General features: G+C 40.4%; 1 pseudogene; it reads left to right on the top strand.

Annotated features, from left to right (window-relative positions):
* The first annotated feature begins 235 nt into the window (after positions 1-235).
* The window catches only part of LOC121812400, a 13,739-nt pseudogene continuing 5,168 nt past the window's right edge, over positions 236-8,806 (top strand).

The raw sequence follows: 8,806 nt of genomic DNA, 5'->3' as shown, positions 1-8,806 counted from the left end.
GGGCTTGGCCAGGCACAGCCCAAAAAAAGCACATGGGCCCATCGTCCTGCAGGAGGCACCGTCATGGGTGCATTGTGAGCTGGGTGGTGGTCAGGAGCAGAGGCCCTGGTGGACTGATACCTGGATACCAAGACTGGCAATTGGGAAATTGAATTTTACCTCTCTGATGGGGACAGAGGCTGAGTTAGTGTGTGAGGTTGAGAGGTACCAGCTGGATATAGTCGGGCTCACCTAAATGCACGGCTTGGGCTCTAGAACCAGTCTCCTGGAGAGAGGTGGTGGACTGGAGTGGGTATCCTAGTATCTCCTCGGCTTCCTGTCCGTACATTGGGCTTTCTTCAAGTGGACAAGAGGGTTCGTTCCCTGCGCCTTCGGGTCGGGTAACGGGTCTTGACCATCGTCTGCACTTATGCACCAAGTGGCGGTTCAGAGTACCCAGCATCTTGGAGTCCCTGGGTGGGGTGGTAGAGGGTGCTCCACCTGGGGACTCTGTGTTCCTACTGGGAGACTTCAATGCTCATGTGGGCAATGACAGTGAGACCTGAAGGGGCGCAAACGGCCTCCCGGATCTGATTGTTGTTGGACTTCTGTGCAAAACACAGTTTGGCCATAACGAACACCGTGTTTGAACATGGTAACGGGCTTGGTTAGCCTGTGGGAATTTGGAGGCAGCTGATAGCTACCAACAGGCCAAGTGGAACACGGCTTGGGCAGTGGCTGAAGCAAAATTTTGGGTGTGGGAGGAGTTCGAAGAGGCCACAGAAAAAGACTTTCGGACTGCCTCGAAGAGATTCTGGCACACTGTCAGGCGACTTAGGAGGGGAAAGTGATTGCTCTACCTACACTGTGTATAGTGTTGGTGGAGCGCTGCGGACTTCAGCTGAGAAAATATTCAAGCGATGGAAAGAATATTTTGAGGACCTCCTTAATCCCACTGTCATGGCTTCCATGGATGAAGTGTGAGATGGCCCCACAACAGCCCTTTTGAATGTCTCCCTAATTATGGGGTCTCAAGGTTGGCAAGTATGCTCCCACTCCCCAAATGCTCTCAGCCAGCCACAAGCATGCTCTGCTACTCTGTCATAGTTAGCTGATATGACTGATAGGCTTAACGGCCTCTAGACTGTGGAGCAGCTATGCCATAAGTGAGTGGCAATGTGAACACAATAACACAACAATCAACTAACTTGTAATCGAGTGCGTTACAATATGTAAGGAAACATGTTAGAAGTGGCTACAGGTTGTATTTATTTTAAAGAACAGAACAGACTCAATATATGAAGAATCATACAGAAGGGTGAGAGAAGGCCACCAACATCCTAATTGTCCTTCTCACCTCAAGCTTCATGTTTTGAACAAGGCTCAAACACACAAATATGCATAAACACACATATTTAACCCTGATAAAGTTATTTATTGTTAGCAGATTAGACATGCAACCCTTCTGCCTCCAGACAGCAGACAAGTACAAGCTAAACTACAACACTAGCAGGATATTCCTTTGTTTAGAAAAACATTGCATATAAGATAACAAAGCAGGTTTTTGTTTTGAGCCTACCATAGATCAGAAAGCAGGTTGTTGTTTTGAGCCAGCCCTAAATCAGAAAGCAGGTTGTTGTTTTGAGCCAGCACTAAATCAGATTCTCTTGAGTGTAATTAAAGTTAAAGAAAATGTAGTTTAAACTGTATCTCAGTCAATTAAAAAATTGATAACAAATACGTATTTGGAATTTAAGCACATATAGAATATATTTTGAATAAGACTATAGTATATCACAGAGTTACTCCTCTCACCCCACCTTTTTGTTCCACAGGGATTAATTTTTGTTACTTTAAAATGTATAAATACAAGTCTTACTGTATACAGTGCCATATAATGCCACCCAGTGGTTTAGGTTTTCCAGACAGCATGCCATCTACGCAGAAATGGCCAGAACAGGGGTGGGCATTTTTACAACTGTTATTGGTAGCGTGTTTCTCTCAGAGTGAGGAGATATGCAAGAGAAGAGGGGACCCTGAGAACCCCAACTGTATCTAAGAATGGGGATATTATACTGGAGGGGATGTTCTCTTTTCACACAGCTGGAAAGACAGAAAGGATACCTACATGAACAACCACTACCACTGCAATGTACCAGGTAAAGTGCAAAAATTTATTCAATTTTGAAATATCTAAAAGTGATCTCTGTAAAAAAAAGGTGTCAGGTCTTTTGTCTCATTCTGGTTTAGATATTCATGTATTTCAGTTGTGTTACTGACGGATTGATTTTAACTGAGTGACATTTAACAATGTTCTGTGTCTTCTTCAATGTGGAACTAAATATTATATCAATTATTTACTGTTTGGATCAAGTTTGAATTTCAGAGAGTTCCAGTTTGCCCAGGCTATGCGTTTTGCCATTGAGGAGATTAACAACAGTTCAGATCTACTGCCAGGAGTCTCTCTGGGCTATAAAATGTATGATACTTGTGGCTCCATTGCCAGAGGTATAAAAGTTGCACTTGCCTTAGTAAATGGTAATGAAATTTTTTCTGCAGTGTCTGGAGTACCCTGTACCAGACCTGCATCAGTGCAGACCATTTTGGGAGAGACTTCTTCATCTCCTTGCATGGCAATATCAACTGTAATTGGGCCATTTTATATACCAATGGTAGGTAGGATTGGTAGAAATGTAAGAATTTCTGGAAAAAAAAACCCCAACAAAAACCATTTGCCTTTATTGTTCCACTTTATCAATATATATCATTCTTTGTGTTTTTCCATGTGAATGAGTTCTTTTTCCTCTCTTTTAGATCAGTCACTTTGCCACATGTGCTTGTCTCAGTGACAAAACCAAGTACCCATCCTTCCTCAGAACAATACCAAGTGACTACTACCAGAGCAGAGCCCTGGCACATTTGGTCAAGTACTTTGGATGGACTTGGGTTGGAGCTATTCGAACCAATGATGATTATGGAAATAATGGCATGGCCACATTCACAGAAACTGCACAGCAGCTGGGCATCTGTCTAGAGTATTCTGTATCTTTTTTTAGGACAGATCCATATGAAAAAATTACAAAAGATCATTGACAATATAAAGGCTTCAACCTCCAAGGTGATCATTGCTTTCTTTCACACATGGATATGGATGTGCTAATAAATAAACTGTCTGTCCATGGCCTAACTGGGTACCAGTGGGTAGGCAGTGAGTCTTGGATATCTGATTCCCAAATAGCTGCAATGGATATACATCACATACTAGATGGTGCCATTGGTCTTTCAATTCCAAAAGCACATGTCAGTGGCTTGAAAGAGTTTATACTGAATGTAAAATCACTGAATTCATCTAATAATGAACTCTTTATTGAGTTCTGGGAGACACTATTTAGTTGTAAGTTCAAGGAGTTGAAGTCATCAGCAGACATTCAGAGAGAGTGTACTGGACATGAAGATATGACTGGAGTTCAAAACTAGCTTCACTTGATATGTCTCTATGCCTCTCTTTAACAATGTCTACAAAGGAGTGTATGCTGTGGCCCATGCCCTTCACAATATCCTCAACTGTAATAAAACATGTAACAAAAATGTGCAACTAGATCCATTCATGGTGAGGTTACATTTAAACAAAAAGTAGCAGTTGTGCTGTCTGTGTTACAAAATGAGATTCAATAAATTAACAGACTGCCTGTCTTCTTAGATTTTGCAGCGCATTCTAAAAATTTACTTCAAAACAAAAGAAGGAGATGAGGTTTACTTTGATGAGAATGGAGATCCAGCAGCAAAGTATGAAATTATAAACTGGCAGCCAAGAAAAAACAGTATTGTGGAGTTTGTGACAGTTGGTCTTTATGATGATCACTTTCTCCAGACAAACAGCTGACTCTGCAAAATAACTCATTAATTTGGGAAAGTAACACAAAGCAGGTAAGGTATTAGAAAATAATTAAAACCGTAATTAAAAGCTAAAATTTAGATTTTGAATGTTTGAATTTGGTTTGAATTTGAGGCAATGAAAAATAAAGCTCAAATGATACAGGGACTTTTGTTGTAGTCATTGTGCATTTATCCATACAGGTGCCTGTGTCAGTTTGCAGTGAGAAATGTCCCCCAGGAACACGCAAGGTTCTCCAGAAAGGAAGGCCTGTTTGCTGCTATGACTGTATAAGATGTGCAGAGGGCGAGATCAGCAACATTACAGGTTTTGTGCTCTAACAGAAACTTTAGAAGTTAGTGAGGCAGGCTTTGCATTTTTGTTTAATTCACATATCCCCCAAAGCCAGTAAAATACACCTTATACACCTTATAAAAAAGAAACAGACAAAAAGACCTATGCCAGATGTCTTTTCACAGTTCAAGAGTCAACTCCAGGTGACACCAAATCTTCAACGTTAATAGAAATAAAAAAAAATAAAACAAAACAGTCAACTCAGCAGATAACATGGGTTTGTAGGTTGATCTCTTTTCATTTTTGTATGCTCTATATTTGGCTAGGTGCAGAGTAGAAACTGGAGCAATGTAAGAAATGCATCATCTGCTATGTTGATGAGAAAGTGAAGAAATGTCAGGAAACATGTTGCTTCTTCTCTTTATGATTGTGTGACATCAGTAGCTTACTAGAGTAATTGTAGAAATGATATAGGATAAAGTAGATGTAAACACTGAAAATTATGCACTTGGGGAAAAGTGAAAAATCTACTCATGAAGTGTAACATCTGGTTCATTATCAATTTGCAGATTCTGTCAGCTGTTGTGAGATGTCTCCCTGAGTTTTGGCCAAATCGAAAAAGAGACTACGTGTATTAAGAAAGAGCAGTGTTTCTATCATATGAAGAAATTATGGGAGCACTCCTGACTGCTGCATCTTTATTTGGAACATGCATGACTACTGGTGTGGCATTAATATTCTTCAAATACAGGAAAACTCCTATTGTGAGGGCAAACAATTCTGAGCTGAGCTTCCTGCTGCTCTTCTCTTTGACTCTTTGTTTCCTGTGTTCTCTGACATTCATTGGTCAGCCCTCTGAATGGTCCTGCATGCTGCGACATGTAGCTTTTGGGATCACCTTTGTGCTCTGCATCTCTTGTGTTCTGGGGAAAACAATGGTTGTTTTGATGGCTTTCCGGGCAACGCGTCCAGGTAGTAATGTTCAGAAATGGTTTGGACCTACACAGCAGAGACTCTGTGTTACAAGTTTTACTCTTATACAACTTTCATGTGTATAATTTGGTTAACAGTTTCGCCTCCTTTTCCATTTAAAAATTTAAGGAATTTAAAGACAAGATCACTTTAGAGTGTGCTCTGGGCACATCTGTGGGCTACTGGGCTGTGCTTGGCTACATTGGACTTTTGTCTGTCTTATGTTTTATTTTTGCTTTTCTGGCTCGAAAACTGCCTGATAATTTCAATGAAGCCAAGTTTATCACCTTTAGCATGCTGATATTCTGTGCAGTGTGGATCACATTTATTCCAGCATATGTCAGCTCTCCGGGGAAGTTCAGTGTTGCTGTAGAAATATTTGCTATTCTTGCCTCCAGCTTTGGACTGCTGATTTGCATTTTTTTCCAAAGTGTTATATCATCTTACTGAAACCAGAAAGGAACTACAAAAAAGAACATGATGGGAAAGGGAGCTCCATAATCATCTTTCTGAAAAAAATAAATAAAACAATATGTAAGCAATGGTTTGGATATTCAAACAACAGTTCACTTCATCCTTCGGTTACAAAGATTGTATTTTTAAAATGCATATGAATATACCAGTGACATTAATATGGTCATATTGCGAAAAGTATTCACGCTCACTCATCAAAATTATTGAATTTAGGTGTTTCAATCACAGGTGTATATAACCATGCATGTAGGCATGCAGACTGCTTCTACCATCTACTATCAAAAAGTTGATTCTGTTCATTGGACATAGTGTTTTCAGTAGGAGAAATGTTTTGTCACTCATCCAAGTGACTTCTTCACTCTCAGCTGACTTCAGCTTTCCCAAACCTACTCTACTTGGCTCTACTTTAAGAGTCACCACCATCTCAAAGCAGGATATCAAAGACATAGCACAAGTTTGTCCACGTGGAGGTATTTCTCCTCTTTATTGTGAGTGTTGTTAGAGTCATTGCTCAAAAAAGTTGTCATGGTGTGCGCTCTGTGAAAGGCAGGAGGAAGGACCCAAATGCAGGCCCAAAAATTAAACTCAAAGCGACAGCTTTATTTGCTAGAAAAACTCAAACATGAAATACAAGATAACTCAAACTAGAAACTCAAAGCACAAAACTCTAATTAGACAGCTGGGAAAACTAGAAAAGAAAACCAGGAACAGAGAACCAGAATGTTACCATAAGTACAGAGGAGAAAACACAGCACAATGAAGGTACAACACAACAACTAACAGAAAGAAACACAGGACTTAAATACACAAGCAGAACAACAAGAGGATGGGGAACAGGTAACACAACTGGGACAAGTCAGACCTAACGAGACAAGGGAAGCAAAACCAGACACAGTGCACACAGGACAGGGAATATCAAAAGAAAACAGGAAACATATGACAGGCACAGAGGCATGGACTTGACACTGAACAGAGGGAACATGGAGCACAGGGACAGGATTAACTGGGGAACAAGAAAATAAACATGAAGACAGAACTACGCCTACACTAAACATGAGGGGCACAGGAACAAAACCCAAGAACTAGAAACCGCAAAGAAGAACTAGATAGCTAGAAATACAATACCATAAACCAAAAAGACTATTAATAATAAACTATGATGAAATCAAATATTAATAATAACACAAAACACTGGGTCACCAACCCATGACCGTTACAAAAGCTTGTTGTTTCCAACATGGCGGCGCGTGCACACGCAGCGGCTTCTCTCTCTCCCGAACAAACTACTTTTTCGTGTTTTTCGTCCTGTAAGTTGCAGTGTTTTTGTAAGTCTTTGTCGCGTCTATCTGTGTGCAAGCGAGGATATGCCCGAACACTTCTTCTCGACATCGGCAGAAACAAACTTTTTAAGTTAAACTCTGTGGACACCGCTTGAGGCGCATCCATTGTGGGCGAAGTGCGGGAGTGGGGGTCGGTGATTGAGTAGGCCTACGGAGCAGACCCAGATCTTTCAGCTTCTCGGTGTCCACAGAGTTTAACTTAAAAAGTTTGTTTCTGCCGATGTCGAGAAGAAGTGTTCGGGCATATCCTCGCTTGCACACAGATAGACGCGACAAAGACTTACAAAAACACTGCAACTTACAGGACGAAAAACACGAAAAAGTAGTTTGTTCGGGAGAGAGAGAAGCCGCTGCGTGTGCACGCGCCGCCATGTTGGAAACAACAAGCTTTTGTAACGGTCATGGGTTGGTGACCCAGTGTTTTGTGTTATTATTAATATTTGATTTCATCATAGTTTATTATTAATAGTCTTTTTGGTTTATGGTATTGTATTTCTAGCTATCTAGTTCTTCTTTGCGGTTTCTAGTTCTTGGGTTTTGTTCCTGTGCCCCTCATGTTTAGTGTAGGCGTAGTTCTGTCTTCATGTTTATTTTCTTGTTCCCCAGTTAATCCTGTCCCTGTGCTCCATGTTCCCTCTGTTCAGTGTCAAGTCCATGCCTCTGTGCCTGTCATATGTTTCCTGTTTTCTTTTGATATTCCCTGTCCTGTGTGCACTGTGTCTGGTTTTGCTTCCCTTGTCTCGTTAGGTCTGACTTGTCCCAGTTGTGTTACCTGTTCCCCATCCTCTTGTTGTTCTGCTTGTGTATTTAAGTCCTGTGTTTCTTTCTGTTAGTTGTTGTGTTGTACCTTCATTGTGCTGTGTTTTCTCCTCTGTACTTATGGTAACATTCTGGTTCTCTGTTCCTGGTTTTCTTTTCTAGTTTTCCCAGCTGTCTAATTAGAGTTTTGTGCTTTGAGTTTCTAGTTTGAGTTATCTTGTATTTCATGTTTGAGTTTTTCTAGCAAATAAAGCTGTCGCTTTGAGTTTAATTTTTGGGCCTGCATTTGGGTCCTTCCTCCTGCCTTTCACAGAGCGCACACCATGACAACTTTTTTGAGCAATGACTCTAACAACACTCACAATAAAGAGGAGAAATACCTCCACGTGGACAAACTTGTGCTATGTCTTTGATATCCTGCTTTGAGATGGTGGTGACTCTTAAAGTAGAGCCAAGTAGAGTAGGTTTGGGAAAGCTGAAGTCAGCTGAGAGTGAAGAAGTCACTTGGATGAGTGACAAAACATTTCTCCTACTGAAAACACTATGTCCAATGAACAGAATCAACTTTTTGATAGTAGATGGTAGAAGCAGTCTGCATGCCTACATGCATGGTTATATACACCTGTGATTGAAACACCTAAATTCAATAATTTTGATGAGTGAGCGTGAATACTTTTCGCAATATGACCATATTAATGTCACTGGTATATTCATATGCATTTTAAAAATACAATCTTTGTAACCGAAGGATGAAGTGAACTGTTGTTTGAATATCCAAACCATTGCTTACATATTGTTTTATTTATTTTTTTCAGAAAGATGATTATGGAGCTCCCTTTCCCATCATGTTCTTTTTTGTGTTCCTTTCTGGTTTCAGTAAGATGATATAACATTTGGGGAAAAAAATGCAAATCAGCAGTCCAAAACTGGAGGCAAGAATAGCAAATATTTCTACAGCAACACTGAACTTCCCTGGAGAGCTGACATACGCTGGGATAAATGTGATCCACACTGCACAAAATATCAGCATGCTAAAGGTGATAAACTTGGCTTCATTAAAATTATCAGGCAGTTTCCGAGCCAGAAAAGCAAAAATAAAACATAAGAGAGACAA

This window comes from Haplochromis burtoni, unplaced genomic scaffold (genome assembly GCF_018398535.1).
Source record: "Haplochromis burtoni strain Fernald_Lab_line unplaced genomic scaffold, NCSU_Asbu1 Contig_571, whole genome shotgun sequence".
Taxonomy (NCBI): domain Eukaryota; kingdom Metazoa; phylum Chordata; class Actinopteri; order Cichliformes; family Cichlidae; genus Haplochromis; species Haplochromis burtoni.
Note: the sequence above shows the minus strand (reverse complement) of the source record. Positions and strands in the feature narration are given on the sequence as shown.